This window comes from Harpia harpyja, chromosome Z (assembly GCF_026419915.1).
Source record: "Harpia harpyja isolate bHarHar1 chromosome Z, bHarHar1 primary haplotype, whole genome shotgun sequence".
NCBI classification, from domain to species: Eukaryota; Metazoa; Chordata; class Aves; order Accipitriformes; family Accipitridae; genus Harpia; species Harpia harpyja.
The window spans coordinates 13,995,466-14,009,443 of record NC_068969.1 but is presented as its reverse complement, the minus strand read 5'-3'; the positions used below and the strand labels follow the sequence as shown (position 1 = coordinate 14,009,443).

The 13,978-nt window shown below is 46.1% G+C and overlaps 1 protein-coding gene across 2 annotated transcripts in view; it reads right to left on the bottom strand.

The window, feature by feature from the left end:
• Positions 1–13,477, bottom strand: part of PLXNB1 (plexin B1) — a 68,458-nt gene extending 54,981 nt beyond the window's left edge. The window contains exons 1-2 of one of the 2 annotated variants that reach the window (XM_052777727.1): positions 13,456–13,477; positions 4,524–4,585 (exon numbers count right to left, since the gene is read on the bottom strand). The gene's annotated coding sequence lies outside the window, so the exon portion shown is untranslated. Of the gene's footprint in view, positions 1–4,523; positions 4,586–7,155; positions 7,469–13,455 lie in introns of those variants that run through there. The other variant, XM_052777726.1, reaches the window with a different exon arrangement.
• Between the last annotated feature and the right edge of the window lie 501 nt (positions 13,478–13,978).

The following is a 13,978-nucleotide window of genomic DNA, read 5'->3' as shown; positions in this document are numbered from 1 at the left end:
CAGTATATGCCACAGAGAAAGGGAGAAAGTCAGCTTCTCTGCTTAGAATATTTGTCTTCACACCACCCTTCCTAGCTGCATAGTTTTCAGAAATATACTCTCCGTCTCTTCAAACTCAACAGCCCGCAGACTCCAACAGCCCGCAGGCAATGGCTTTAGCAAGTAAGAGGTGCATGCAGTATATCACAAGCAGCACAGAACTAACCTAGAAGACAAGCTGTGCCAGTCTCTGTTTTTACAAGTTTTATTTGTATACCCCTTCCTGCTCCATGCTGACAAACCAGGTAGCAGTTGTCCGGCTCTGGCAATGGCCTGAAACATTAAGTACAAAGTAAGCACACAATAGCACTTTACCTCTCTGATCGCTCTCCCAGGCTTCAACAACGTGCAGCTCAGGGATTTCTTGGGATAGAGGTGGTTTCTATACATTTAGTAACCTTCAATAACTCCTTCTATGGAGATGCCCTGTGTCCTCAAATACACACAGACATTTGGCATTCACAACATCCTGTGGCAAGAAGCTTCCCAGGTTAACTGCACACACCAAGGACTAAGTCATTATTTGTTTTTAAGTTTACTACATGCTGGCTCCATTCAATACCTATTCATACTTGCAATGGAAGAGACAAAGAAAGATTGCTCCCCCTCTAACCTTTCCATGCCATTCACGATTTGAAGATAAGTATCACTCATCACTTTTCAGGTGGAAGAGTCCCAGTTTATTCAGTTGCTTTTTGTATGGAAGGTAATTCTCACCTCTGGTCACTGCTGCTGCTGTTCCATTTCTAATAACTGAAGATACCTTTTTATAGATGCAATGGTTTTCCTAAAGCTGCAGAAAACTCAGCTTCCATATGAGCTAGAGAAACTAGTGTGATGATTTTAAATACAGCAGGGATTCCCAACTGCTATAGTGAATTGCTAGTTAAAATATACAGCCTAACTTCTTAAACTGAGTTTGCTCAAAAGCAAATTTACTTTCAAGCCACAGCACCCAGCTACGCCTTCTTCCTCCAGAATAGGGTGTATTTCTCAAAAACTTTATATCCCCATTAGTGCTTTGAAAGTACAAATAACATCCTTATATTTGATTTAGCCTGCTCTGATGGAGGATACATCCCTTTTGACAAAGGTTGCATGCCAGAGCTTTATTCTGTCATGTGTTCTTAATGAACATTTCAATCCATCAGTTTTTTTTCCTCAAGTATAGGCACAATATTTAGTGATTTCCTGATGCTACGTAAAACAACAATATCCTTAACAGACCTTGTTCTTCTAGAGTCATTTAAGAATACTTGATTTTAGACACTGTTTTTGTCATGACTCCCTCAAAATCCAAAGTGAGTTCTTCCACAAGTGCAGTGATCCTAACTGCTTCCTACATTCTTGATTATCAGATATAGGACTTTGCTATTTATACACACTTAGCTCGCTAAGCAACCTAAACTTCCCTGTCAGGCTGAAATATCTGGCTTTTCTCTGTTCTTTGCCAGTTTCACTATTAGAAATTAAACAAGCATTTTTAAGATGCAGAGATGTAGAAGTGTAACTGAAATTAAAAAAAAGTAAGGCCATTAAAACCCAACAGAATTCAAAAGAGGGCAGATACATTACCTAGAGTTACAATACCCAGTGCTAACAGCTTTTTTAAAAATATAAACCTACCTCACAATTTAGGGCTTTGAACCATTCTTTAAGGGTTAGAAGGAACACCTCACCTCACAAACAGCCCATAACTGGTCCTGATCAAAGGGGAGAACCCTTCTCTCAAGGTGGTGGATATCAAACAACACACAGGACCCAAAAGTTCAAGTAATCGAGCCTCTAAGTTGAGCCCAGCTATTCCCATTTCCTCCACTAGATCAGCTGGTCAAAGCACTTTGCTCTTCCTAGAAGCTGATCTTCTAGAATGCAGTGCAGGAGACGCTGACCACATCTTTGGTGACATCAAACTATGCCAACCCTGAGAGTTACATAAAACCTGTACCTGGAACATAACACAAGGGCTTATTTTCACATAAGGCATTCATCTAAGTATTACACCGGCAGTGCTTTTAGAGGCAAAATATAGAAACAGATTTAGAATTTTATTCCTTACCCCACTGTGGGTATGTGTAGGTCTGCATTATTTTTCCAGTGAAAGAAGCTCAGATACTACCAAACCAAGAATGCAGCTGTTACAAGGTTAAATACTTCCACAAATGGAGCATACACACCTAGTGAAAAAGAGCTCAGCATGCAGTGGGAGACATCTTGGAAACAGAATTGCAAGTCAAGATGCAAGACCAGAGAGCAATCTGGACTATTCTTTCATTGAAATGCCACATTTGGAACTGGAGCTGGAGGTTGAGGTAGCTATGCAGAGGCTTTACATCACATATGAAGGAAGTAACGTGGAACGTGGCCCCAAGTCTAGAAATGCCCCAAGCCCCCACTATTCTGACCACTTTGCAGAGAACACACAATACAGAACTGCTTGCCAGGTACAAGAAGCAATGAGAAAGAAATGTCTACAATGAAAACACATCATCACAGTTTGGAAAAATGTGCCCTCCACCCCAAGAAGATGAGGGTTTCTCCTGAAGAATTCTTACCTTGCACACAGCACAGCAGTTTTATGTTTATCTTTAAGAAAGAAAAAGTGGTGGTCCACAGAAAATAGGGCAGAAAATCAGTCCCTACGCTGTTTAAAAAGGAAGGGAGAGAAGAGGAGGGAACAAGTAACACTCTCCTAGGTAACATCAAATTGCTACTCTGGCTACACAAGAATGAAGTAGAGCATGACATGGGTAATAACCGTAACTCACAGTTCAGAAGTTAGTTTGTTCAGCCACCATCTTTCGCGCTTAAAGGTACTAAAAAGCATGTCCTCTAGTGCACTTTGGCTGGAGCAGCACTTTTTCAATAGGATCTGGACAGAATTAGTTTGATATCTCAAAAAATACAACATACAGACTTCTGTCCTCCCTATGGTCTTCTATTTTTTATGTACCCTGAAAGGAGGGATCTAGAAGAGACTGGCCTGAATTCAAGTCATCTCAAGTACTTACTCATTCCCTATTTCAAACAGCTTTGATTTAGTGGTTTTACTTGAACCACCCAGAGCAATGCAAAGCTGAGGAAATCAGACTCGCCAATCTTTGTACATGTGTTATATGTACTCAGGATTTATTCTTGGAGGCTCCAGATTGAAACAGGTTTTCTGAAAACTTGCTCTTTACCATCCAAGAATTCAATCCAGGTCTACTACCAAACGGAAACCACGCAGGCCGCACACACAGAGAATTCTGGGCTAGGGGTTGCTGTCTGGCTTTGTTCATTGTTTCTACTTCTGCTGAGCCCTTCTGCTGCTATAGCTGCAAGTCCAACAAGCAGACATCCTTCTGATGAAGGGCTCCTGTACTCCCAGTGCTCTAACGTGATATTCATCTCTCCAGTGCAAGAGTCAGTGACTCATCTAAATTGGCACTTAGTGTCCAGGTGCCAGGGTTTCCCTCCCCAGCCAGAAGTTCATGCAGATCTGCAGATCTCCAGCAGTTCATTCAGTCTGGGATCTCTGCTTACCACCCTATATTTGATATTCAAATTCCCATATTCAAATTCCACACATTCACTTACAGAGTGCTTCACCAGGCAAACTGAAACAGGAGTTGTAACTATCCTGTTTAACAGGAAGCAGCCTGAAAGGAGAAATCAGTTTCAGGGAGACATTTCTTCAAGGGTCTATAGCTGTCAACGCCACAGAGCTCAGCCAGCACAAAGCAGCTCATCACACTACATGGTGATTGACAGCCAGATATGAACATCACCCCTGCTCCAGGAGACTGTCTTCAGATTTGGCAACACTCACTGGCCCATTTCTGGCCATAGATCACCATCAGAAAGTAGCTTTTTTGTTTTGTTTGCTTCCGTCTGTAGGTTAAACTCATTCCCTCGTACAGAGCATTCAAAGTTTAAAATTTATTTTTTTACACTGCAACAGAGATGGAAGTGCAGCACCAGAGGTGCCAAGAAGATTCTTGCAAAAGCTGTAGAGTGGCCTGACTTAGGCAGCACTGCAACCCACAGATCCCAACCAGTCCCTCGAGAAAGGGGGGTGCAGCTTGGGAGGAGGACCAAGACAAAGACAAAAATGACAAGCAAATAGCCAGGCAACCTTTGGAATAAATACGTCTGCTTACAGCAGAACTCTACAGATCAAAGCTTCTGTTGAAGAGATGCCCTCCGTCCTTCATAGGGTTTCCTTACATAAAGGGAATGTTCCCTTTGCAAAGGGAACGGGTGCTTATTCTCACATACAGCCACTCACTCTTTCCAGTAGACCATGTACCTGGTGATACCACTCATCCAACTAATCACAGGTGGTACAGTTCATCAAGTGGGTTCGTTATGCAGCAGCATCAAGAGGCTGCCCAGCATTGCACTGGCCACACAAACTGAGATGATCAGGAACACGGAGGAGCCCAGCAGGCTGCAGCAATCGATGGGCATCCCAGTGCTGACTCGCGGCGCATTTTGCTTACCATCTGGACTCTTGGGAACGTTGAGACACCTTCATTTCTCTTATTGAAGAGTGTGCCTCAAGCTGGAAAAAACAACATAACATGAAATGCAAAGACTATTTTTCCAATAAATTAAATCTCTGTTGCACTTGACTCCCACTGTGGTTCCCTTCCCCCTGAGAAGGCAAGGTCTGGCCAGCTGCACGAAGTCCAGGCAGCCCTGGGAAAACAATGGGATCTTTTTCTTGCCAGAACGAGCCTTCCCGTTCACCCTTCTAACCATGGCACGGAGGACACCCCCAGTGTGTCTGCAGGGGAGAGGAGTCTGTTGGCATAGCAACAGTACACCCTAACTCGCTGCTAATGAACAGGGATAAAATGTTTTGTTCTCATTAGGAAAAATACAGACACATTCCTGATTGGTGAGTAATGTCTCTGCCTCTGGGAGATTAGCTCAGAGCTGTGCAGCCTGAAACAGCCTCAATTCAGCCCACTGCAGTGCTTCCCTTGAACAGCTACTCTCCAAGGACCACACGACTCTCAAGGGCAAGCCTACAGAGCCTTCTGTAGCACTTTGCCTTCGGGCCTGAGACAGCTCAAGGCAAGAATAATGAGAAGAGGCTTGACAGGAGCAAACCAAAACCGGCACAATGGCAACACCCCCCCTCTCCCTGCAGGAGCACGGCAGAAAAGCCAGCTCTCACTGGTGCATTTGCTGCACCTGGGTCCCAAGCTACCACCACAGCAGGCAAGAGTTTCTCTTCGTGCATCCACTGCAGGTCTGCCTTGCACAGGGCTCAGATCAGCCTGCGACTCCAGCTCCCGCTCCGGCCATGTTTCCCATTACTGGGTGAGTAAATGGACAGAGCAAAGAGCTGCAATACACTCAAAAGCAGAGCTCAGCCACCATTAGGTGCCTGGGTGCAGAAAACCAAACAAGGGCTGCTGCCTACCAGTCTTTATCAGGATTTTGGCATCTAACAATCAGCAAGATCCACCAGGAGGAATCACTTTGGTGTTTGCAGAATATTTGCGCAGACACTGTTGTTTCATCACTCATGTCTGTATCTGGGTGCTGACCAGGCTACAATCTTGGCCTTGCAAGAAATAAAGCCTCTGCCCAACACAGGCAATGCTGCTTCCCAAACCCTCTTCCCTCCAGATCCTCCTGCCACAGGGGCCAGCACAGCAAGTGGGAGGATCACAGTACTTCACCCTTTGCAAAGAGGATCTGGGGCAGAAGCAAGGCCAGACACCCCATGCACAAAGAAAAATCCAGTCTCTAACCACATATTTGCCAGGCTTTTTGGCATAACCTGGTCTGCACAGTGCAAACACAGCCCAGCAGAATTAAACCGTGGAATTGCACTCTGAGCCCATGGTTCATCTCCCCTTTATGCTACTACTGGGTCCCATTCACTCACATCAGTTTGCCTCGCCTTGAATTCAGAAGCTGTTGAGAACAGGGACTGCACACCTTAGTCCTCAGAGGCGACTTGAGAGAGTACTTCCAGGGGTTGAATAGGTAGTCTAGCTCCCTTCTCCCTCTACTGGGAAATTGGTGCTGGCCAGGATTAGTACCCCACGCAGAGATACACTCAGCTCCAAAGCAAACTGGAATGTGGCAGAGCCCTCTTGGTCTCCCAGCCCCCTGTACTGCTGATGGAGAAATGGTGGGATTTGGGCTCCGAGGCAGCTGCAGGCTGTGCTCTGAGCACCAGCTAACTCCCTTCCCCGGTCCCTCAGACTTTCACCTGCTCTTCCCCCTCTTCCCACTCCTCAGGGCTTCAAACAGCTCAACTCAGCAGCTCAAAATGGTGCAGGAGGAGAAGGTGGAGTCAGCATCAAGAAAGAAGGGCCCTGCTATCTTAACGCCTTTGAGAAACTTGCACATCCTATGGGGAACGATGCTCCTTCAAACGCTACTGCTCTCGCTCAGCCACAAAACTCGTATGTTAACCTGTGCTGTGATCTGCTCATGGAACTGCTGGGACTTGATTTCTACTTTACATCCTTGCAGCTGAGAAATAATTTATTTCAGTCCCCTAGGCAGGAACTCGATTGCCTGCAAAGCCATCTCGGTCTGCCTAAAGGAGGAAAATAAGCCCATGATCTTACCGAGCAGCCGGCCGAGTGGCGACAGACCCCAGCCTTGGCCAGCAGCCCCTGTCCAGCTTGCGGTGAAGCTCAGATCCCTCCCAGCCCACCACAAGGCTAGAGGGGCCAGGGGTACTGTTTTCCAGCCTCCGGGCATTTTACTTTACTCGTTCCAGGCCAGATCCCTCCCCCAGCCCTGGTCAGAAAGGAAAAGCCGTGGGAATGGAGCTCAACACCCCGAGGTAGGCTCACCCCCAGCCTACAAGGAGCGCTTAACTCCCTCCGCGCCGGCGGGCAGCCTTCCCTGAGACTGCAGCCGCAGGGACGGCTTGCTGGCAGGCCCTCCAGCAAAGGGTTACGGCTCCAGGACTGGCCCCATCCTGCTCCCCAGGCCGTCGCTTCCCCACATTGACAGGCGCTGCGCAGGGGTCGGCTGGCCTGCATCATAGCCCTCAGCGTTGTGCCATCGAGCGGGAGGACAGCCAAGGGCAGACCTGCCACTCACCCGCCACAGCTCCTTGCTTTCCCAGGACGCCCGCTGCTCCTGCTGCCCTACCTTTAAGTGTTTTCATCGTCCACCAGCACACAGACGGCAAGCCACGAAAGGAGAGCACTCTCCATCTTTCCCTGCTCCCAGCAAGTCCCAGAGGCTGCCCACTTAACAGAAAGATATCTTCATCCCTGCGTCAAAGCGCGTGTTCTTCCTTTTGCTCCGCATGCTGCTGTACAAAAGCCGTGCTGCCCACAAAGCAGACCTCGCTCGGCGCAGAGCATGCGGTCAGCAATCAGCCGGCATGTCAGGAGTTAAGTTAGCATTTCCATTCTCCTGACCTGCACCAACGCTGGCTGAATATCGAGCTATTCTTTGCAGCTTGATAAAGCATGAGAAAGCTGAAGGCCTCACACACTCCTCTTTTCACAGCTTGGCCCGCTGCCCACAAGCTGTCACTCCCTGGCACCCAGGGCAAAGAGAGAGAAGGAGGCCAAGCTGCAGCCAGCTGCAATGAATCACTCGCTCCCCCCGATCCCCTCCTCCCCAGGGAGCCTGGATCCCTCCTTCCGGCAAGGGGATAATGTCTGCCTGGCTACGCTGGCTTCTTTCACAGAAAAAGCCATCCTTTTGGGAGGGTGGGGGGCGGGGGTGACCCTCCTATTGCAAAAGCTGCTGCCACGGAAAAGCGCAAAGCAGCTCCCAGCAAGACTAAAGTACAAGGACTTCTGCTCAGCAGCTGGATGGGAACGCACTCCTGCAAGTGTTCAGCACAAACACCACTTAAAAATCTGATGTTGGCCACTTGTCTAAATTGCAGGAAATTCTGGAGGAAGGCTCAGGCACAGAATCTGATTTGAAGGAGACTGCCTATCCCTTTATACCCTGCTCATGCAAAATTTATTTTGGGGACTGATTCCCATTGCAGTCCTTTCCTAGCCCCCCTTCTCCCCCTCACTACAACATCCAGCCCAATTACCATGTTTGATCCATGCCCTTCTAACCACCACCACCACCCATCCCCTCATGTTTATTTTGACACGTTCCATCATACAAACTGCTTCCCCACGTTACAGTTCATTCTTCATTTTTTAACGTGAAGCAGCAGAGGGAAATACATCCAAATCTCAGGGTCAGTTGAATCCGAGACAGAAAACACAGCTGAGAAGGCACAGGAACACCAAGGTCATCGTGTGCCTTCCTTGCGCTATAGGCCCAAGTTTGGAGAGCAAAGCCTTTGCGTAGTAAAAATGTCAGCTATTTGCTTTCTGAGGAAGGGGATATTCATTGATAAAACACATACAAACTCAGCCCCTCACCGTCAGCCTAAGCATGAACTAACAGTGGCACATGGGTCCACATGGCACATGGGATACTTCCATCCACTCATTTCTGTCTCCAGCAGAGAAGTTGTTCACTGCACAGTAGGCGGTCCCTGCCTGAAGAGTCGCATCTCTCTCCCAGTACAGAGAAAGGAGCTGCAAACTGCAGTTTTACTGGGAGAAGGGTTTAACCCCAAGCCTGGCAAAGGCAAAGTCTCACTGCCTCCAAGGAGGGATGAGAGGTTGCCTTCCCAACAGCACATGCTGCCACCTCCAGCACCCCGCTCCTCAACTAGTAAATCTGTAACCTTCCCTATCCCAGTGCCTTATATCCCTAACAGCCATACAATAGTGTCTACACCCCTTTCCTCTGTAAGGCAGCCAATTAGGCTACAAGTTACCAGCAGACAGGTATGCTGAGTGTGCTTCAAATTCAGTCAGTGCCAGGGTAGGTTTATATACATTTCTCTTACCTCCCCCTGCACTTCTGGGGTGATGAAGGAAGAGTTGCACAGTTCCCACCTCACAGCCAATGCATATTCAAACAGTGAGAAACTCATCAACTTTGGGTCACCCAAGCAATCTACAGAGGGTTTCTTTTATTATTATTGTTGTTTGGGTTTTCAGGGGGGTTGTTTTTTGCAAAAACAAAATGTAAATCATGAAAAGAAACTCTCCCTCTTTTTTAAAAAAAAAAAAAAACAAAAAAAAACCAGAAGTGAGAAGAACCTTCACTATTCCTAAAGCTACTTTCATCACAAACTAAACCGAGTCTTAAAAACACTTTCAGGGACACAGGCTGTCGAGAATCACAGGTAACCACATTCAATGCCATTTTATCACATACTCTGTCAAATGACACACTACATACGGATTTATCCCTTACGATACATTTATAGCACTTTGTAGGGTTTCTCTCGCACTTTTATACATCTACATCAATAAGTGCCTTCTCCACAACACCTGCAGCTACAAAACTAGTATATTGAAAAGATTATTACACTGAGCATCCATAAGTTAGCAAGCTCTGGAACTTAGGTTACCCCTTCTGCAAATCAAATACAAACCACTTCTTAACTGTACAGACACACACACACAGAGTTTTGCTGCAGGAATGCTAGTTCATTCAGCATCACCCTCCTCTGTCAGAGGGATCTCTAAACGCAAAGCTTAATAGAAACAGTTAATATCCCAAGTGTGGCTCCGAGCCATCTGAGCTCTCTATGTAACATAATCAGGTTCATAATGCTCAGAATAGCACTCTGGAGTCCTAGTACAGACTAAGACCTCACTGTATTAAGTGTTGTGTAGATAGTTGTGGTGCCGTTTTCTCTTCTGTAAAATTACTGAGCACCGTATACAGGAACCAACTGTAACCCATATTTTACAGAAGTTAGGACACAGGAGAGCAATGTATACTTTTCAAATGTCTTTTTCTGGCAGCTAAATCAAGTTAGTATTTTCAGACACACTGGGGGAGGGAGGGAGTGGAACACTGAGGTTACTCTCTCTCCAGAGCAGACAGGCAAAAGCCCAGTTCAGCCAAAGCTCACTGAGGCTCTTTATGTTCCCGTTCAGTGACAGAGGTCACTTGTCGAAGACTGAACCAGATCTGGTACTGGGCTGCCTGCTAAGCATGCTGGCAAAAGGATCTGAGCTATACCCTACTCTGAGCTATACCCTACTCTGCCGTTGTTTGCGTTTCTTCAGGAACACCAAAGGCCTGGAGTCTGTCCCAATGCTGCTTGCACCACCTTTGCTAAAAACATGCCTTTTAGCTCCAAAGTAAAATTTGCCTTAAATTCCTCGTGCTGTGAAGAAAGGAAGCCTGTACACAGGATCTATGAAAAAGGTAATTGCTTGTGTTTGCCAAAACACTTATTTATGCAAATTCTCATTCTTTTGGCTCAGATTTCAGGATATTTTCCTACCATAAATACAGGTTAGATCCATGTCTGAGCTGATCATCCTGTGATCCTCTTCATGTTCATGTTGCACTGCGGGTGCTGCAGCCTGCTCACAATTCCCAAGCATCCAGAAGTCACAGCTCTTCAATTCATTGATTTTTAAGAGGCACCAGGTCACATTGTCTGGCCTTCAGCTGATCACAGTTCACAAGCTTTCTGCACATCTCTGGCTTAGGAACTGTATGTGTTTGAAGTGAATAGACTAGATGCCTTTTGGCAAGATGCCCGAGGCAAAGGCCTCAGGAGAGAAATCCATGATTTCATAGGCTGATACAAATGGACAGGCATCTCCTCATTTCAACTTTTATTCCCTATTTGAGAATAGGCTGAGGGAGCTGGCTATTACAAGTGGGAAGGGAAGAGCTGTAGGGTCCAATACAGTTGTAGTGTACTCAAAGAAATACATTACAAGAAGAAACAGAAGTAGACAGCTGAGTACTTAAAGAGGGGAACCCTCTGCAGAAACAAGGCAAATACCACTGCAGAATAATCTTAATATAGGTTGCTCCTTCAGATCTGCACTACTCTGAATGCCCTGATGCAGGGACAGAAAACGCTATATGATGGGGAGCAGGAGGAGGCTATGTGTGAAGGACATTCTCCTCTCAGCTAAAAAAAAGCTGTGGTTTTCAGCACTGTTTTGCTTTTCCTCTGCTGTGCTGTTTCCCAGCTGAGAGGAAGCCCATCAGCCCATTGCACAGCATCTGATCAGAGCTCATCCTGCCTGCTGCCCCTCGCATGAGGCTCCCCAGGGACTCCTCAAAAGGTAAGGGACAGAAGCAAAAGGAGGCACTAAGAATGGGCCTGCCAAGGCTCAGGTGCCAGCATGTTGACCTGAGCTCAAGAGAACAAGTGGGGAGGCAGGAAGAGAAACTTTCGCAAAGCTGTATCTTAAGCCAGATTTACAGGGATACAGTGAAACAGAGTAGGGTCCTGGGTGAGAGGAGATGGAACAAGTTAATAGCTAGCCAGCAAGACTGCCATGAAAGACTGCAATCTACAATAGATTTTCACAGGGAAACACCAAATCCAAAATCGTCACCTGCAGACCAATTGGGAGCTGCCACTGCCTCTGCTCTTTCTGTACCATTGCAATGCAACCACAACTACAGTACTACCCTTCCCCCCAAAGTCCCTGTTCCTCTAAGAGGAGGTCATACCCAAAACTATCTTTTCTCTTTTTTGTGTGCCATGAGTGATGAGGATCTGAAAGTCTGGGTTTTGGCAACTAAAGTAACTGCTGTGAAAATGTTACTGGAGATTTTTGCCAGAACAGGCGAGAAGAGCCTTCCAACTTCTTGAAAAGGTACTGTGTACAAAGGCAATCTGGTGCAGAGCTGCAGGGACAGCAAAAATGGAAGTCCCACTGCTGTGGCGGACATTCCCAGGGCTAAGGAATGTCAGTGCGGGAAAGAGGATGAAGCCAGCTGCTGCTTTACCTGTAGTCACTCAGGAGACAAGCTGTCAAGACCTACAAAAATTCTAGTGGTCTCATGAAGAGCGGTTTCTAGGAGGAAGATTTTTCATGAGGATGTTCTTGACTATTGGTTGAATAACTTCTTTCTTCCAGACTACAGCTAAAAAAAAAAAAAGCCTTCCTGTTATTGCTTTGCCATTCAAGACATTGTCATTGTCACCTTTCAGATGTATAAGCGTAAGAGACAGCAGCAGCTGAGCTGTGGTAATTAGGAGGGAGAGATGTGCAGGCCTTGTCTCACATCTTTCTGTTAAGATGCGGTTTATACTTTGGCAGATTTAACAGTCCCCAGTGAAAATAAGCCATCTGCATCTACTCCAGCAGACCATCCTAATTTCTGAATCCTTCAAATAGTTCTTGAAAAATAAGCATTGCCTTCCTGCTTTTTATCAAGCCCAAATGCAGTCACAAACCCATTAATTCTCTTACAGTAATACAGGAACACTGGCTCTAGACCTGTTCACAAAACATCTACTTCAAAAAAATTTTTCCCATTTTATTCAACATCTACTGAGTTCAAAGTTTCAGTGCTCTCTGTACTTGCAGCAGGGAAGCTAAGGATGGGACCAACCTCATTCAATTCTATTCACAAGAACCCTTCTTGAGGAAAGCCAATAACTTTCGGAGAGTCTCTGCAGACTTTGCTCCACCGCTTTGCACACTGAAGAATGGCTGGTTGGTAATCCTCTTTTCACTCAGTGAGCACAGACCCAAAGGTTTTCATCCCTGTGAGCTCAGAAATTTCCATTTCCATTTGAGAGAGACGTTTTCCTGGCAGTTCTCAAAAGATGCATTTGTAAAATAGGAAACAACCTCAAGGAATGCTAAAGCAAAGGAAGAAAGCTGTACGTGGACAGTCTTTCTACCTCAGCCAGGAAAGGAAATTCCTTCTCAGGACTGATGCCCCATAAACACAACCTACTCTGCAACTACCAAATACTTGATCAACACAAAGTGACCAGCTGTCCACCCTACCTTGTACAAACACACAATATTTTCCTAGGTGTTGGTTTCAGATCAGCTGGGCAACAGCCACCAAAATCTCAAAAGAAAGAAAAAGTCCAGAAACACATATTTGTGTGTGCATGCCAGACAAGAAAGGAAAATAAGGGGTGCATGTCAGATGGCTGGGACAAATTACAGAGAGGTGAAGGTATGCTAGTGAACTCACTGCAGGGAAGACACAGTCATGTCAGTGATTTTTAAACTTGTAGCCCACAGTTTTTTGTCGTCTGCAAAGGTAATTAAAGAAGCAAATCCATTGCCACATCTCTATTGGAAAATGTTTAGAAGCCTGCAAACCCAAGAGGTTGAAACTTGCTTCTTTCAAGTGCAAAACATTTAGATGGCCCAAAGCCAAGTCTCAGAAAAAAGCCCTAGTCAGTAGCTCAGGAATGCCAGCTCTTAACACAAACCAAAAGCATACAAACCCTCTGGTCCGGCAATTCATAGTATCATCTCCAACCAAAAACTCACTTAAAATTGCACTCTTAAAATTGCAGCTATCATCCACCTCCTTGATTCTATGCCAGGGAAACCTAACTGAAGTCTCACTTTGACACTTCGCAAAGTAGTCAGCCGAGTGAGCTATTTTTCTTACCTTGCTTTGGGGAATCCTGCTTAGAACCTCTGTAAAGAGAAACAAGAAGGCTTCATGCCACATCAGGCAGGATCCCTTCCATCACTCCCAGCTCCTTAGCAAAGGCATTCCTGAGATGCACTGTGCCCTAATAAATCAACACAAGCGCTCTAGGTTTCCCCGGCAGCTGGAAGCTGGAATTCTGCAGTGAAGGCAAACACCTCCCCAGCTAAAGCAAACACAGCCAGGGAGCCCCTGCTGAGCGCCCACAGCTACTGTCAAAAGAGGGACAGAGAGAGAAGGTGGGGATCATAAAGCATCTGGCTGACAAAAGGCAATCCAACTTAAAGACAGAAGATGGCCATGAGTCTGGCCCTGACCTAGGCATTCCCCTGTACGGGCATGTGCTTGCCAAAATGTTTTATCAGAGCAAACCCACAAAACTTCATTTTTAGAGCAATGATCATCTTGCCCTTGCCAGGGATGGTAGTTTTGCCTTTAAGAGCATTTATTTTAGCATTTAGGATACTCATGTAAAAGATCC